Below are 8,307 nucleotides of genomic sequence, written 5' to 3'. Positions count from 1 at the left end.
CAAAGGAGTGTTAATATCAAATCTGGATTTATAAAAGAGTCATCTTCCCAAAAGTGAATTAGGGAAGTGCAGTTACAAAATATTTCCAAGAACAAGGGTTACCAGGGCCTCGATGTGGTCAGGAGAGCATGCATGCAAAGAAAGCACGCAAAGGCAAGGGCAGATGGAATGCCAGCTATGCCGAAATACGACCACAATTTGGAAACTCATTAGTCAGAAATTGTCTTTATACATCTGGCTCCCACGGCCTGCACCTGAGCTTTGTCAGATTGTCCTGTCAACCTGATGTAAACCTACAAACTGAGGCAAATCCCCTGACATCTCCTCATCAGGACAAAAATAGGTGTTCTTTACTAAGTGCTTGTGAAAAGTGAAAAGTGTTAGTCTCTCAGTCATGTCTGATTCTTTTTGACTTCATGGACTATAGCTGTCAGGCTCCTCTGTCCATGGGATTCTCCAGGCAAGAATACTGGAATGGGTTGCCATTCCCTTCTCCAGGGGATCTTCCCAACCTACGGATCGAACCCAGGTCTTCTGCATTGCAGGTGGATTCTTTACCATCTGAGACACCAGGGAAGCCCATTTATTAAGTGTTTACTATATATTACCTCTTTGATAAGCATAGTAAATATATCATCATGGTTAACCCTCTTAGCTGCAACTAGGTATAGTTATCAGACACTTTGTAGGTAAAGAAACTGAGGCTTCTAGGTAAATTTGTTAGCAATACTCCAGTTCTGAGTTTACTAACAATCAAAGCCTATATATATGTTAAACTACTGGGCTGGACAACTTCTCCTGAAATTGATCTAAAGACCTCAAGTTCCAAATACAAATTCTTTCAAGTGTACACTCAAAAATTCAGTTCAGAGATCCAAATTTAAAGAATTGCCCAATTCAGGCCTATGGGATTCCCTGTTGATGGAAATGCTTTTCCCTGTGAACCAATAGAAGAAGAAGAAGAAGAAAGAGGAGGAGAAGGGGAGGGAGGAGAGAGAGGAAGGAAAGGGAAGAAGGAGGGAAGGATAAGTCAGTCTAACTTTTACATTTCTACAAAGTCAGAAAACTGTCAGTGCTAAAGCAACGAACTGCCCTTCTTCCTCTTCTTCTATTGGTTTCCTCTCCATTTTCAATGTACTCTTCCTGGGACATGACAAAGAAACCACTGGAGTTCTCGAATAAAACAAATGACAAAAGTAATATGTAATCTACTGAGAACAAGAACAAAATTTAAGATCTATGCAGTATTTGATTTTTCAGGTGTATAATGTAGTTTTAGTGCTAATTTTAATGAAGCTAGATTCCCTGTGGTTCAGTTCAGTTCAGTCGGTCAGTCGGGTCCAACTCTTTGCGACCCCATGGACTGCAGCACCACAGGCCTCCCTGTCCATCACCATCTCCCAGGGTTTACCCAAACTTATGTCCATTGAATGAGTGATGCCATCCAACCATCTTATCCTCTATCATCCCCTTCTCCTCCTACCTTCAATCCTTCTCAGTGTCAGGGTCTTTTCAAATGAGTCAGGTCTTTGCATTGGGTGGCCAAAGTATTTGAATTTCAGCTTCAACATCAGTCCCTCCAATGAACACCCAGGACTGATCTCCTTTAGGATGGACTGGTTGGATCTCCTTGCAGTCCAAGGGACTCTCAAGAATCTTACCCAACACCACAGTTCAAAAACATCAATTCTTTGGCACTCAGCTTTCTTTACAGTCCAACTCTCACATCCATACATGACTACTGAAAAAACCATAGCCTTGACTAGATGGACATTTGTTGGCAAAGTAATGTCTCTGCTTTTGAATATGCTGTCTAGGTTGGTCATAACTTTCCTTCCAAGGAGTAAGTGTCTTTTTATTTCATGGCTGCAGTCACTATCTGCAGTGATTTTGGAATCCCCAAAAATAAAGTTAACCACTGTTTCCACTGTTTCCCCATCTATTTGCCATGAAGTGATGGGACCAGATGCCATGATCTTAGTTTTCTGAATGTTGAGCTTTAAGCCAACTTTTTCACTCTCCTCTTTCACTTTCATCAAGAGGCTTTTGAGTTCCTCTTCACTTTCTGCCATAAGGGTGGTGTCATCTGCATATCTGAGGTGATTGATATTTCTCCCAGCAATCTTGATTCCAGCTTGTGCTTGTTCCAGCCCAGCGTTTCTCATGATGTACTCTGCATATAAGTTAAATGAGCAGGGTTGACAATAAACAGCCTTGACGTACTCCTTTTCCTATTTGGAACCAGTCTGTTGTTTCATGTCTAGTTCTAACTGTAGCTTCCTGACCTGCATACAGATTTCTCAAGAGGCAGGTCAGGTGGTCTGATATTCCCATCTATTTCAGAATTTTCCACAGTTTATTGTGATCCACAGAGTCAAAGGCTTTGGCAAAGTCAATAAAGCAGAAATAGATGTTTTTCTGGAACTCTCTTGCTTTTTCCATGATCCAGAAGGTGTTGGCAATTTGATCTCTGGTTCCTCTGCCTTTTCTAAAACCAGCTTGAACATCTGGAAGTTCACGGTTCACATATTGCTGAAGCCTGGCTTAGAGAATTTTGAGCATTACTTTACTAGCATGTGAGATGAGTGAAATTGTGCGGTAGTTTGAGCATTCTTTGGCACTGGAATGAAAACTGACCTTTTCCAGTCCTGTGGCCACTGCTGAGTTTTCCAAATTTGCTGGCATATTGAGTGCAGCACTTTCACAGCATCATCTTTCAGGATTTGAATTAGCTCAACTGGAATTCCATCACCTCCACTAGCTTTGTTTGTAGTGATGCTTCCTAAGGCCCACTTGACTTCATATTCCAGGATGTCTGGCTCTAGGTGAGTGATCACACGATTGTGATTATCTGGGTTGTGAAGATCTTTTTTGTACAGTTCTTCTGTGTATTCTTGCCACTTCTTTTTAATGTCTTCTGCTTCTATTAGGTCCATACCATTTCTGTCCTTTATTGAGCCTATCTTTGCATGAAATATTTCCTTGGTATCTCTAATTTTCTTAAAGAGATCTCTAATCTTTCCCATTCTATTGTTTTCCTCTGTTTCTTTGCACTGATCACTGAAGAAGGCTTTCTTATCTCTCCTTGCAATTCTTTGGAACTCTACATTCAAATCGGTATATCTTTCCTTTTCTCCTTTGCCTTTTGCTTCTCTTATTTTCTCAGCTATTTGTAAGGCCCCCTCAGACAGCCATTTTGCTTTTTTGCATTTCTTTTTCTTGGGGATGGTCTTGATCCCTGTCTCCTGTACAATGTCACGAACCTCCATCCATAATTCATCAGGCACCCTGTCTATCAGACCTAGTCCCTTAAATCTATTTCTCACTTCCACTGTATAATTACAAGGGATTTGACTTGGGTCATACCTGAATGGTCTAGTGGTTTTCCCTACTGTCTTCAATTTAAGTATGACTTTGGCAATAAGGAGTTCATGATCTGAGCCACAGTCAGCTCCCAGTCTTGTTTTTGCTAACTGTATAGAGCTTCTCCATCCTTGGCTGCAAAGAATATAATCAATCTGATTTCGTCATTGACCATCTGGTGATGTCCATGTGTAGAGTCTTCTCTTGTATTGTTGGAAAAAGGTGTTTGCTATGATCAGTGCATTCTCTTAAAAAACTCTATTAGCCTTTGCCCTGCTTCATTCTGTACTCCAAGGCCAAATTAGCCTGTTACTCCAGGTGTTTCTTGACTTCCTACTTTTGCATTCCAGTCCCCCATAATGAAAAGGACAAGTTTTTTGGGTGTTAGTTCTAAAAGGTCTTGTAGGTCTTCATAGAACCATTCAACTTCAGCTTCTTCAGAGTCACTGAAGAAGTGACTTCAAGGCATAGACTTGGATTACCGTGATATTGAATGGTTTGCCTTGGAAACGAACAGAGATCATTCTGTCATTTTTGAGATTGCATCTACGTACTGCATTTTAGACCCTTTTTTTGACAATGATGGCTACTCCATTTCTTCTAAGGGATTCCTGCCCACAGTAGTAGATATAATGGTCATCTGAGTTAAATCTACCCATTCCAGTCCATTTTAGTTCGCTGATTTCTAGAATGTCGACATTCACTCTTGCCATCTCCTGTTTGACCATTTCCAATTTGCCTTGATTCATGGACATAACATTCCAGGTTCCTATGCAATATTGTTCTTTACAGCATCAGACCTTGCCTCTATCACCAGTCACATCCACAACTGCACATTGTTTTCACTTTGGCACATTTCTTCTCTTTCTGGAGCTATTTCTCCACTGATCTCCAGTAGCATATTTGGCACCTACTGACCTGGGGAGTTTCTCTTTCAGTATCCTATCTTTTTGCCTTTTCATACTGTTTATGGGGTTCTCAAGGCAAGAATACTGAAGTGGTTTGCCATTCCCTTCTCCAGTGGACCACATTTTGTCAGAACTCTCCACCATGACCCATCCTTCTTGGGTGGCCCTACATGGCATGGCTTAGTTTCATTGAGTTAGACAAGTCCTAGTGTGATTAGACTGGCTAGTTGTCTGTGTCTGTCTGCACTGCGATGCCCTCTCTCAGCGCCTACTGTCTTACTGGGGTTTCTCTTACCTTGGTTGTGGGGTATCTCCTCTCGGCCGCCGCTCCTCATGGAGTGGTTCCCTGCAACCTATTCAGATTCAGCCTAACAAATAGTTATCAACTGTCGACTAACACTTTCACTTCATCTACTATATGCTCTGTTGGTAATCTAAGTACAAAGAAGAATATGGGTTTCCCTGGTGGCTCAGATGGTAAAGAATCTGCCTACAATGCAGGAGACCCAGGTTCAAACTCTGGGTTGGGAAGATCCCCTGAAGAAGAGAACGGCTACCCACTCCAGTATTCTTGCCTGGAGAATTCCATGGACAGAGGAGCCTGGCAGGCTACGGGGGTCACAAAGAGTCAGATACAACTGAGTGACTAACACTACTTTTTTCATGAAGAATATAAAGAGATTTTGCAAATTTGTGAATGTGGCCCCTTGCTTTCAATAAACTTACCCTACAGGATGTATAAACAGTGCTCAGATGACAAGAGCAAGTATTGTAAGGCCAAGGCCACAAGCCAAGTCAGGATCCACCAGGCCAGTAGGAATGTGCCATCTTCACACGATCTGTACACATCTTACCTCAATCTTATCTCATGACCTGAAAAAGCACTGCCTCAGGAGAACACGTTCATGATGTGAAACTACATCTGTAGACTTTCCAGAATAAATATCCCCAGTTCCTTCAATGATACATACATATTAATGCATTTGAGAAACACTGAAGCACAAGCTGGAATCGAGATTGCCAGGAGAAATATCAATAACCTCAGATATGCAGATGACACCACCCTTATGGCAGAAAGTGAAGAGGAACTCAAAAGCCTCTTGATGAAGGTGAAAGAGGAGAGTGAAAAAGGTGGCTTAAAACTCAACATTCAGAAAACAAAGATCATGGCATCTGGTCCCATCACTTCATGGGAAATAGATGGGGAAACAGTGGAAACAGTGTCAGACAAGTTTTTGGGGACTCCAAAATTACTGCAGATGGTGACAGCAGCCATGAAAGTAAAAGACAGTTACTCCTTGGAAGGAAAGTTATGACCAACCTAGATAGCATACTGAAAAGCAGAGACATTACTTTGCCAACAAAGGTTCGTCTAGTCAAGGCTATGGTTTTTCCAGTGGTCATGTATGGATGTGAGAGTTGGACTGTGAAGAAGGCTGAGCGCCGAAGAATTGATGCTTTTGAACTGTGGTGTTGGAGAAGACTCTTGAGAGTCCCTTGGACTGCAAGGAGATCCAACCAGTCCATTCTGAAGGAGATCAGCCCTGGGATTTCTTTGGAAGGAGTGATGCTGAAGCTGAAACTCCAGTACTTTAGCCACCTCACGCGAAGAATTGACTCATTGGAAAAGACTCTGATGCTGGGAGGGATTGGGGGCAGGAGGAGAAGGGGACGACAGAGGATGAGATGGCTGGATGGCATCACTGACTCAATGGCCGTGAGTCTGAGTGAACTCCGGGAGTTGGTGATGGACAGGGAGGCCTGGCGTGCTGCAATTCATGGGGTCGCAAAGAGTCAGACACAACTGAGTGACTGAACTGAACTGAACTGGGCCTCAGCTGTAAATAAAGAAGTCAATGGTGATGATGATGGTGATAATGGAACAAGAATGATCCTTACTTCTACAACATTCACAGTGTGAAGAAAGAAGGAAAAGAAACTCTGATGATGCAATGAGAGGTGGGCTATGACTAGGGCAACAAGTCAAGTTCAGGATCATTTTCCACACTGAGTTTGTCTGTGACCCTGTCAGAATGTGAGAAGAAAAAGAAAACGCAACATTCAGAGACGTCTTGACATAGACACCACACTAGCATACATTTTCTCTACTCTTTCATCTGAGTTTTGAAGATCTACCAGGAGTTGAGCAGGCAGAAGTGGCCAAAGAGCAGGAAACCATGAAAGAAACAGCATGAGCAAAGCCTGATAGGACCTGTCACCTCTACTCTGGGTTCAGCAGAGTAGTCAGCCTCCAGGCCACCATTTAATCAGCTTTCATCAACTTCTCAACCGTTGAGGATACCCCCACCACTACCACACGATCAGTTTGTTCTCCATGTGCCCCTATGAGCTCCAGGTTGCCAAATACTGGCTCCGTATCCTTGTATTTCTCGTGTTTCTAATGTATATGCTCTTGAAATTTTGCTTTGTCTCCTTGGCTTCTGTCTCCTTAATGTCTTTGCAAACAGTCCTGTGGCTACTCTGTATGTGTGTCCTATCACTGCTGTTGTTTCTAGCTTCTGTATCTGACCCCTATTCTTTCCTCACTTGCACAAATCATCCAAGTGCAGGGGAACCTGCCTCTACCCTTGGAAATATATCACAGGCCAATTCTGGGGCTCCAGACCCATAAAGCCAACTGCCAATTGAATATCAATAGAGATTTTCCCATGTAGGCATGAAATTAAGACGCTTGCTCCTTGGAAGAAAAGATACGACAAACCTAGACAGTATATTAAAAGCAGAGACATCCCTTGGCCAGCAAAGATCTGTATAGGCAAAGCTATGGTGTTTCCAGTAGTTATATACAGATTACAGACACAAGAGTTGGATCATAAAGAAGACTGAGAGCTGAAGAATTGATGCCGTTGAACTGTGGTGCTGGAGAAGACTCTCGCGAATCCCTTGGATACCAGGGAGATCAAACCAGTCAATTCTAATGGAAATCAACCCTGAATATTCATTGGAAGGACCGGTGCTGAAGCTCCAATACTTTGTCTACTTGATGGAAAGTGCCGACTCATTAGAAAAGACACTGATGCTGGGAAAGACTGAAGCAAAAGGAGAACAGGGTGGCAGAGGATGAGATGGTTAGATAGCATCACTGACTCAGTGGACATGAATCTGAGCAAACTATGGGAGATAGTGGAGGACAGAGGAGTCTGACGTGCTACAGTCCACGGGATGGTAGAGTCAGACACGACTTAGTGACTGAACAACAATGAGATCTTCCCAGGGAAACTCAAACTGGACCTATTTCTCAAACACGTTCCGCCTCCTCAGTCTTCTCTCTCATCAAATTATAACTTACCAAGTCAAACTGATAAGAATTCTGGAAATCAAACTGGACTCCTCCCATATGGCACCTTCCTCCTCCCCAAGCAAAGTGCTATTGATGTCAGTTCCTTAGTAACTTGAGAATCTGACAGCATCTTCCTATATTTACTGCCTCAGTTCAGGCCCTTATAACTTTTCACCTGGACAACTGTTATCAGTCATTTCTCTGGCTTGACCTATCACTTCTAATTCATCTTCCAAACTGAAGCCAGAGTGATCATTCTAAATTACATTATTAATCATCTCACCCACTGAAGCCCTTCCCTGCTTCTCAGTGCTTCAAGGATGAAGCTAATCCCCTTTCTTCGGCCAACAGTGGCTCCAATCTATTTCTAGCACTGTCTTATGCCATTCACACATGCACACACACACACACACACACACCCCATTCCAGACACACCAAACTACTTCCCACTCCCAAGTGCACCCCTATCTTCTGCATCACTATGTTTTTCCATGTGTTTTTCCGTCTCCATGGAAACCATTCTCTCCATCTGTCTCTACCTGGTCCACTACTCTTATCCACCAAGAATATACCAAGGGTTAACCTCTTTTCTGTGCTGTCTCCCCACATTGGGCCCCATGTAGCTTGTTGTTGGCCCACATGTCAGTTGCCCTGACTAGACTCTTTCTTTAACCAGCAGACGATCTGCATTATTAATACACGCCTAGCACAGTACCTGGCACATATCAGGCACTC

At 42.9% G+C, this 8,307-nt stretch overlaps 1 pseudogene; it reads right to left on the bottom strand.

Annotated features, from left to right (window-relative positions):
• Positions 1 to 1,058: 1,058 nt before the first annotated feature.
• LOC139176835 (craniofacial development protein 2 pseudogene) lies at positions 1,059 to 4,184 on the bottom strand (annotated as a pseudogene).
• Positions 4,185 to 8,307: the final 4,123 nt, after the last annotated feature.

Source organism: Bos indicus, chromosome 17 (genome assembly GCF_029378745.1).
Source record: "Bos indicus isolate NIAB-ARS_2022 breed Sahiwal x Tharparkar chromosome 17, NIAB-ARS_B.indTharparkar_mat_pri_1.0, whole genome shotgun sequence".
Lineage (NCBI taxonomy): Eukaryota > Metazoa > Chordata > Mammalia > Artiodactyla > Bovidae > Bos > Bos indicus.
The sequence above is the reverse complement of the archived record's forward strand: the minus strand, read 5'-3'. Positions and strand labels throughout refer to the sequence as shown.